This window comes from Phalacrocorax carbo, chromosome Z, assembly GCF_963921805.1.
Source record: "Phalacrocorax carbo chromosome Z, bPhaCar2.1, whole genome shotgun sequence".
Classification (NCBI taxonomy): Eukaryota; Metazoa; Chordata; class Aves; order Suliformes; family Phalacrocoracidae; genus Phalacrocorax; species Phalacrocorax carbo.
The window spans coordinates 12478449-12488108 of NC_087548.1; the positions used below are offsets into that span (position 1 = coordinate 12478449).

The 9660-nt window shown below is 59.2% G+C and overlaps 1 long non-coding RNA gene across 1 annotated transcript; it reads right to left on the reverse strand.

The window, feature by feature from the left end:
- Nucleotides 1-5009: 5009 nt before the first annotated feature.
- LOC135310536 (uncharacterized) lies at nt 5010-9080 on the reverse strand. The gene is made up of 3 exons (XR_010370632.1): nt 8770-9080; nt 7994-8075; nt 5010-5184 (listed from the first exon to the last, which is right to left on the reverse strand). It is a non-coding gene; the product is annotated as an uncharacterized LOC135310536 (long non-coding RNA).
- Between the last annotated feature and the right edge of the window lie 580 nt (nt 9081-9660).

Below are 9660 nucleotides of genomic sequence, written 5' to 3' on the forward strand. Positions count from 1 at the left end.
TGGGGATGAGGCTGGGTATGAGCCCCGTCAGTTGAACATCTATAGGCTACAAGAGCAGGACCACAGCCCAGGATGGTGCAGGAAAGGAAATTAAGGAAGGGGCTATAACCCTGTGTGATTTCATGCCCATGTGTTCGACAGGGCTTGTCAAATAATCCTGGCTTCTTTATTTGATGACTATAAATCCAGTTGCTAAAACACCACCATGGATATAGTGGGCTGCTGCCAGGGCATCCCTCCAGCACAACTGAGCTCTGAGCAATGCCGGGGGATCACCTAAAGCCAGCAACCTAGCAGGACCCACTCCTGGGAACTGCCACCCATCGCACCAGCTCCCACGGGCAGCGACACGCCTGTCACCACCTGGCCCCCTCCAAGCCGCCCAAGCCCAGCAGGTCCCTGGCCTGGCAGCGAGGTGGGATTCAGAGGACATTGCATCACCCCGGCTTCATCTCCTGTCTCCCTCATCCTCAAAGCAACCTGACATCCTCTTCCAACACCCTCAGTGTAGCCTGGCAACAGCAGTACCGGCATGCAAACGGCTGTACCGGCATGGAAACAGCACTACCAGCATGGAAATGTGGCTGCTGTAGGAGAGATAAAAAATGTGAGGCGGATCACCCATTGCCTCAGCTGTCTCTCTGCTTCCTCAAGCAGTAAAGCTAACCTGTCTCCCCCAGGTACTTCCAATGGGTTGCAGGTGCTGGGCATGAGAGGCTCCTCCAGCCTTATCTTCGTTTCTCCCCATTGCCCAATATTGCATGAGATGAGTCAGTGGGTCTCAGCCCAGGTCTCGCAGGTCCTGACACCCAGAAAGCTGCGCCAGCACGCAGGTGTCCCTTGCAGGTCCCCTGTGGAGGGAGACCCAAACCCCACTCTTAGTGCTTCCACAGCAAATACCTGGTTTGAGGTGCATAAATTTGGGCGATCCAGGAAAATGGTCCCTCTGGTTTTTGGCTGCCAAGGACTTTTTTCTGGAGCCAGTCCCTCTGTCTGCCGGAGCAGGCTGGCTGCTTGGGGCTAGCCCATTCTGCAGGGGTGAGAAAAGGCACTGCCATCCCCAGGCAGGGGATAACATCCCCACGCTGCCCTCCTCACCCTGCGTCCCCAGCAGTGGGCAGGGAGGGCAGCTGGAGCATCCCTCTCTCCCAGGGAAGGAGATCCGGTGGGGGCATCGGAAATTACACAATGCTGCGCCAAGCAGACGAGGCAGTGAGTGAGGCGGGGGCACATGCCAGCCCCCGGAGTGAATTCCCTGACGTGGCAAACATCTCCCGAAGCCCCCTCGACACCCACCTGCACACGCAGGCAGGAGCCCACACGCATACGCAGGCAGGAGCCCACGCGCCGGCGCACGCCTGCCTCTAAAGGAAAAGCCTCACTGGAGCTAGTGCTGAAATAGTGAATTGCCTCATTCATTCACCCTCTCCGGAAGCTATGCCCGTACATGCAAGCATACGCACAGGGAGGCATGTGCGGCAGACACGTGCGCCCACCCCACACCCTCCAGGGGTCCCCCCCAGCCACTACCTTCACCACCTGCTCTGAAATGCAAGCACAGTCCGGCCGTGCGTGTCCCTCCACACGACCCCCAGCTCTGCAGGTGGGAAACCCTGGTTGAAGCAAATTTTGCATGTGACCCCTTTCATGGCGTGATGGGGTGACTCATGTTCTCTGGGGGGTGGAAGTTCCTCTGCCACTTTTTTGTCCCAAATCCAGAGACTCGCATGTGGGAGATGCCCCCTTAGCACACAGCATAAGCACTCCCACCCATGTTTGCCCCCACAGCTCGGAAAAGACCTTTCTACAGGGGATGCAGCTGTAGCAAAAACTCCTCAGCATGGCCAGGCGGGTCCCTCCAAAAGCTTGAGCAGGACCTGGCAGGAGCCGTGCAGGGCACAGCACATGCATGGCATGGGGACATGCACGTGCATGGCATGCAACATGTGTATGCCCAGCGCTACATCCACATGGTCTGTGCATGGACAGAAACCTCCATTTCTAAGCTGGAAGGTCTGGCCTGGAGTTGTCACCTGGCAAAACTCCCCTGGGACGCACAGGCTCACAGCACACACTTGTGTGCAAGCCTGGGCAGACACGACACTTGCCCACACGCATGTGCACACGGTCCGCAGTGCATGGCTCTGCAGACCCCATTTGGGGGTTTGGCACACACAGGGTACACACAGGCGTGGCCAGGCAGCAGTGGGGCAGTGCAATGCCTGCAGCCTGCCTGCCTGCTCCCTGGTGCGACCCCGCTTTGCCGCTGTGTCCTTACATAACTCCAGCCAAGCGTGGGACAAGGCACCGCACCGAGCCGGGAGATGGAGCGGATTCAGCTAATTTCTTTTCCTAGAATAACTTCTTCATTTAAGCCCTGTGAGGTGCCCGAGAAAACATCCCATCTCCACCCCCCACCCCCTCACCTGGCAGGCTCCCAGCAGCACCAAGCCTTGGTGCAGCCGCCGCAGCCAGCACGGCATCGGCAGCACCCACGAGTGCAGGATTGCGCCCTTGCCAGGGTTCCTTTCCTGTCCTGGTGCTCACACCATGGGTCCTGGTATCCAGGATGGTCAGCTGTCACGGCATGTCCCCCATCCTATCCTCCTGCCCCTTGTAGAGGAGGGAAATGCTGATGTACCCACAGGCACCTTGGGACCTGTGGGACGGGCACCCTGCTCAGTTCCCCCTCTAAACACTGCCGCAGGCACGTGCCAATGTCTACGTCGGACAGGGAGGGCTTCTTGCAGTGGGGACTGTTGCCCACATCAGCATGACCCAGGGATGTGGGCACTGGACCACGCGCCTTGAGGAAGGAAAAGCATCAGCATCCACAGCCCAGAACCTGTGCCCTGTCCCTACCTGCCCCCTCAAAGGCTGCTCTTTCCATTTGACTTTGAATATTATTTTTCCTCAACCTTATCTAGAATTTGAGATGAGACACAGGGGCTTGCATCTGCCCAGATTGCTCTTCCTTCACAAACACAGGCCATGCAACACCACCCCAGCCTGAGCAATGCATTGAGGACGGCAGTTTGCCGAAGAGGAGCCCTACCACTGTCACAGTGTGCGGCAGCAATCCCAGGGCTGGTGGTGCAGCTCAGCCCCTCTCCCCAAGCCCTGCACATTGAGCACTCTATGTTTTTGTTCCCCTCCAGCAGCAGCAATTTCTCCTCCCCGCCTCCCTCCCACTCCCCACCCTCCTTCAGGCTGTATATTCAGTACCTCTGCCCTTACTGAAGGTTGAAGCAAAGCAGGGAATTAGTTTGGGGCTGCATTTTCTTAAGCGTTACTTCTTCCATCCCCTTCTCACGCGGAGATGCTGCTGCTCTCCTCATTTGCTCCCTAATTACGTGGCTCTGTAACTTTTCCCTTTGCTCACTCTCTTCCCACAAATTGGAGGGTGGGGTTTCCAGCGCCTGGCTTTCACCTTCACCCACCCACCTCCCAGCCCGGGATCGGATGTATTTGCTTTGCGAAGGTCCTGCCAGAGACAACCACAACCCCCTTTATCTGGGTGCCTTGCAGCAGCTCTGGGTACCACATGCCAGGCTGAAAACTCTCTGCAATCCTCACCATGGGCAATGGGACATGGCTTTGGGAACTAGAGCCTCAGTGCTCCAGATGTGGCCCCAGAGTTGGCCAGCTGCACACGGCTTCCAGACACCTTCACATCCCCAGGGGTCTGGCTGCTCTGGAGCCCCAGCTGACAAGGCTGCTGGAAAGCGCTGGTGCAGGCTGGGGAACCACCAAACCCCCCACCCTGTCCATTGGTCTGGGCTGAGAGGAGAGCACGGGGGTCTCTCCGCTCTTTCAGCTCTTGGGGTGCCCCCTCAAGTCAGTGTTTCAGAGAGAGATGTGGCAAGCACAGCCTGAGCCCAAGTGGTGTTACCAGACCTGAGTGATGCAGGCAATGAGTGGGAGCCCCGAGCATGGAAGGAGCAGGAGAGCAGGTTAGTGGATGCCTTCAAGGCCACCCAGGCAAGACCAAACTCCTTTCCCCAAGGAGCAGAGCAATTCATCCAGCAAAAAAAACATGCACAGAGCAGCCACTACAGACATCTCTGCCATGCAGAAGAGGATGAATGTGCCCAGATATCTGAAAGTGCCCAGATACCATGGTGATGGGCACACAGGGAGACCAGGTTAAACAGAAACCTCCAAGGACTGCCCTCTGGGCCAGAAACATGAGAACACTGCTTGACTTGCAGATGGTGACCCATAATACACTGCTAACCACTGGCCACTTCATATACCACCCCCAGTCCCAGTCCCATCTCCCCATACCCTGTCTCCAAGCGAGAAATGGGCAGAGAGGAAAAACATCCTTACTCCAGCCCCCAGCCGGGGCACCAGATGCTCAGCCAGTCCCAGCCAGCATCCCCAGCTCACTCACTCCGGCATCCCCTCCCAGTTCAACCTCAACAGTGGTGGCTGTCTCAGGCTCCTGATAAAAAGCTCCAGGCGAGGCTGTTCCCTGCCAACTGCAGGCAGTGACCTAGATATGCGCAGAGCCACCACAGGGCTGGTATAGTGCCATACGGCCGGGCCAAGGGCTGGCAAGCACACAGCACCATGAGAATAAGCCAAGATGCCCAGGGCCAGGCAGCCCCACATGTCTCCATTTGCTTGCAAAGACAAGACTGGAGCACCTCAGCATCCTCCAGCACTCGGGGTGCTTGGAAGTCTTCTTTTCCCTTCTCCTTCTGTACAGGGATCTTTATGGCTTTACCTACTTACCATCCATAATCCTGCTGGACCAAGGAGATGGGATGCTCAGGAAGCAGCAAAATCAGAGTGGTTGGTAGTTATGAGCTGTGGGTGGGGAGGGAAGCAATGCAGCACCACTGCGGCACCAGTGGAGTCCTCTGCCCCCAGCATAACATTGCCTGCATCCATCTGAGCACCACCTACCATTGGGCCAGGGCGGTCACAGGGAAGGAGGTTTGGGAGGCAACAGTGAAGAGGCAAGACCAGAATAAAGGCAAGCCCTCCTGTTCTTTCAGAAAACTCTCTTTACCAGACAACCGTCAGGTCATTTTGGGTTTTTTTCTGAGAGGTCACAGATTTGGTAGCATCACAGAGGTAGCAGTCAGCTGGGTACCACTTTGCAATCTGAGTAACCCATCACATCTTGCCACTGTCAGCTCATTTGGCAGATTAAGAATTAGAAGACAGGCAGATCTGCAAAAGGAAAAGCATCAGATGGACACACTCTCAACAGATGCAGCAGGGTTTGTCTCCAGCCCAGACACCCCCCACCCCCAGCTCCGACCTTCAGGGCCACCATCCCTGCTGGGAACACCCCTGGATGCCCCTGCCCTGGAAAGCAGGGACTCGGGATGTGTTTCAAGGCCAAAATTCCCTAAGTGATGGGGTGGCTGGAGAGAATGGAAGTGCTCAGTATGATTGGCACCCAAATGTAGACTGGAAATAACTTGGTTAAAATGTAACTTGGAGAGAGCCATCCCCAGGCGAAACCATCAAGTGTTAGAGGACACCTTTGCTGAGGAAAGCAGGGCAAATGCTGGAAGCTGAAATGGAGCCAAGCCAAACTTCAGCACATGTCCTCCACATGCAGACAGGTCCCCAGGGGTGACCGACACTATCTGGGCTCCCGGGGACAGCTGGCGTCCCTTCCAGGGGGACACACAAGGTGACAGGTAGGTACCAAGGAGGATGCTGGGGGCTGCAGCGGTGCTGCCAGCTCTCAGCTACCATCGCTCTGCCTCACAGGGGAGCATCTCAGAGTCCAGATGCTCCAGATGCAAGTCCCACATCCTGCTAATTCCTGCAGCAATGCAGGGCAACTCACAGCGCTCCAGCACCCACCAGTGGGGACATCGCCTCTCCTCTTTCACCTGCTTGGCAGGGTGCTTGCAGAGACAGCTCCCATGAGGGGCTTCCCCAGCCCACACACTCTGCATGCCCAGTTTAGATCTCTGTGTTGGTCTTTCAGAGTAGGAGCCAGCAGGGTAGGTCAGGAGGCAGGATCTGCCTCCTGGTGGAGCCTTGCTCTTCCCCAGGCTCTGCCCCAGAAAAAGCACTGCAGCATCCCCAAGCTGCTCTTTCCTCTCACTCGCTCTTGCCCTCAGGTTTTGGCCACTCTGGCAGAGCCCGAGCACAGGTGGGGACAGCAGGGGACTGGAGAGGATGGAGTCCTTCCACGCATAGCTACCCACTGCCGCACAGAGCCGCTTGCATCTCCCCTGCACGCCCAGCGTGGGTGGCAGGAGAGCCCCAGCGCGCTCATCTGAGGGGGTTTGTAAAGGTCAGCCTGGGAGGAGGTCTCTGGCAAAGGCGGCATGCCAGCACTGGCTGGGAACCACTTGAGAATAGAGGCAGGAAGGGGGGGGGGAAAAAAAGAAAATTAAAAAAAAAGAAAAAATAACCCAGCTGGCAGCTGCCAGGAGAGGAAGCGGCAGGTTGAGACAAGGACACGGCTCATTATGCCACCCCCGCAGGTGCAGAGCGCCGAGCGGACAGCTCTGCCACCAGCAGCACACTAGCAGGGTGGATGCAGTGGCCGGCATCCTCAGCCCCAGCCGGGAAGACAAACCAAACACCATTACTATGGCTAATAGTAATGACCTCCCTCCTCCTGCCTGCCCTTGGAGACTCTGATGAGAGGCAGCAACAAGGGTGCACAGGGGAGACTGCTGGGAAAACATCCTCCAGTGCTGTCACTGTTGTTGGGGATTTTCAAAGTCAGCCTGGATAACAGAGCAGCCCACTCTGACCTCTGATACTGCTTGGAGCACGAGACATCCTGCGAGCCACTCCCATCCAGATCATCCTGTGCTCTGAGGCATAAGCCCACTGCAGGCTGGGGCTACCAACAAAGTCATGGTGCCTGGGAGCTGGTGAGAACCACTCAGGTCTGGTGGTTTCCTCAGGGGACATGCCAGGGGCTGAGTGAGCCCCAAGGAAGAAGGTCCCCATGTCCTCAGGACAGAGCTTGCCTGCACAGGCAGCAGTTTCAGCGGGAACTAAGACCCAGGCCAGACCTGGAAGGTCACCCACTAGCATCTCCTTGGAGATGCATCCACCCAAAGCCACAGCCAGGCCAGCAGCAGGTGGGGAATGAAGCCTAATCCCATATAAAAAAGAATTTTTTTTCTTGCAGCTTTTTCCTCATCCTGCATCTCAGGGTGCTGGAAAAGGCGGGCGGCATCGCCAAGGAACAGGCAGGAAGGAGAGACAGCGAATGCGTGGGTGCTGCTCTCGCCGTGGAGAACAGAGTACAAACCCCGGCGCTGCCAAGCCCGGTTGTCCTCAGATGCATCTCCCCAGCTCTCCCAGCCACAGTCACCAGAGGCTTCCCTGTGCCGGGGAGATGATCCAGATCCAGTTCGGAGGAGGTGGCAGTGATGGGGGAGAGGTCTCCTTCTCAGCGGTACAGTGCCCACCAGGAACGTGCTTTGCAGCTGGCACTCAGGTTGCAGAGCTTGGTGGCTTCGTCTGCTGCTCCCACCTTCAGACACTGAGTTATGATGTTTTAACAGAAAAACAGCTGGGGCAATGCTCCCCCACCTGTCCATCCTCTCTGGGATGGAAACCCATGGCCAGAGCCTTGGGAGGGTCTGACACTCCAGGGGAACACGCCGTACCGCTCACCCCTGCAGCCTGGCGCTTGCCACACCAGACCCATCATCACAGGGCTCACCACCCCTCGGTGGGTGGGTTTCTCCTCCCAGGAATTTGCTTGATTGCCTTTTGACCCCAGACAAGTTTCTCACATCTTCCCCGCCCCATACCTCCACCCAAGGCCACCATTTCCCCAGGTCCATCCCAAATGGCTTCGCGAAACAGGCTCGTGCCCTGAGGTGCCCCACTGTGGGAAGGGAACCCGAGGAGCAACCCCTCCCGTCTCGCCTCCCCCTGCCACACGGGGTCCTGTAATTCCCCGTCATGCCTCCCTCAGTCATCTCTTCCCCCAGATGGAAGAGAGCCAGTTTATGTAATTGTTCCTTCTATGGAAACGGCTTCGTACCTTTAATTATTCCTGCTACCCCTCCCTGCGCTTCCTGGTGTGTCCTTAAAAGGGTGCGGACGTGCCGGGGCTGGCGGACAGGCTGTGAAGGAGGAACAGTTTTGGTTAAGACACCTGCTGCACCCTGGGAGGGTGGTCCTGTCCTGCCCTGACCCCCCGCCCCCCGCCCAGCTTTCAGCGGCGGAGGGGCCGTATCCAGCCCCTGGGCCAAAGCCTTGTTTGTGCCCAGGCAGGCTGCACACCAAGCAGATCATTTGTGAGCGCACGGGGTCACGGCCGACGCCAGCTCCCCCCCTCCCTGGTGCCCCCCCTGACGATGAAAGGCCAATGACAGGGAACAAAGGGGATTTGCAAGGCCAGGAGATCAGCCTCCCCACCGCTGCTGGGGGCTCGTGTCCGGCCGAACAAACACGCTGGGAACCGGACAGGGGAACAGCAAGCGCTGCTTTAGCATCACGATGACTCAGCCGCTGTGCGCGGGGTACAGGGGAAACCCCGACTGCCCCGCTCCGAGGGGCGCCATGAACGCTTCCATGGGGTGGGGGGGGGAAGGTGGGAAAGCGTGGATGGCGGCGCATGCTGGGCCCAGGGAGGGACAGGGACACCGATGCTGCGGCCAAACCGCAGCACAAGCCCAGAAGTCGCTGCAAAATGCCTCCTTCCATCGGCCTCCTCAGCCAGGAGGAGCGCGGGGTGGGGCATTACAAAAGCACCCGCGTCTCACGGCAAACATGATGCCAATGGCCGCAAGCACTGGCATCACCGCTCAGCCTCACCGCGGCTCCTGGCAGGACGCCATCCCGGGAGGGACCCTCACCCTGCACCGGCGCCTCGGCCCCTTGGCACAGGGCTTGTCGTGCCTCGCTGCCAGGCGGGATGCTGGAGTGGCCCGTGGGGGACACGGCGGCCACCCGAGCACACTCTCTGCGTGGGGACACGTGACACGGCTTTGCGGGGCAACTTGCTGAGACAGGCGAGCCGCGGAGCCAGGGTGCACTGGGCGAGGGGATGGGGGCCCAGCCTCACACAGCCCCACGCCTCCCATGGGACCGGGCTTTGGGGTCCTGGGGTGCCTTCCCGCGGGGAAAATGCATGAGTCCCTCCCACCCACGCCGGGGGCCGGGTGCCTCAGCCCAGCCCAGCCCGGCCCCTGGCGGGGCAGCCCGGCTGCAGGGGGCGTCGTGGCAGTGGTGGTGCCGTCACGCCGTGTTCCGATGGGCGGGGCACCGGGGAGCAGACGGACAAACACTCTCACGCGGGGGCACTGGGAACCGCGACCCCACCGCGGGAGCGTCGCCCCCCAACGCAGCGCAACCCCCCCCCCCCACGCCGGTCCCGTCCCCTCCCCACCCCACGCATGCCCACGCGTGACCCCGTGAGCGAGGGGACGTTTGACGCGCAGCGCCCGGTGACGTCACGCCCTTCCAGAAAATTCCCCCGGGGAACCCGCCGCTCCAAACCAGCGCCCGACCAATGAGAGCGCCGCGAGGGGGCGGTGCCTGCTTGAACTGGCCAATGGGAGGAGGAGATAGGGAGGAGGGGTGTGGAGGGAGGGTCTCGCCAGCACCCTTTACTCGCCCCGCCCCGCCTATCTTGCCGGGGGAGCCAATGAGCGGGGGGCGGCGCGGCGACGGACAGCCTGCTGGCCGAACGGGGCGGGGCGCGCG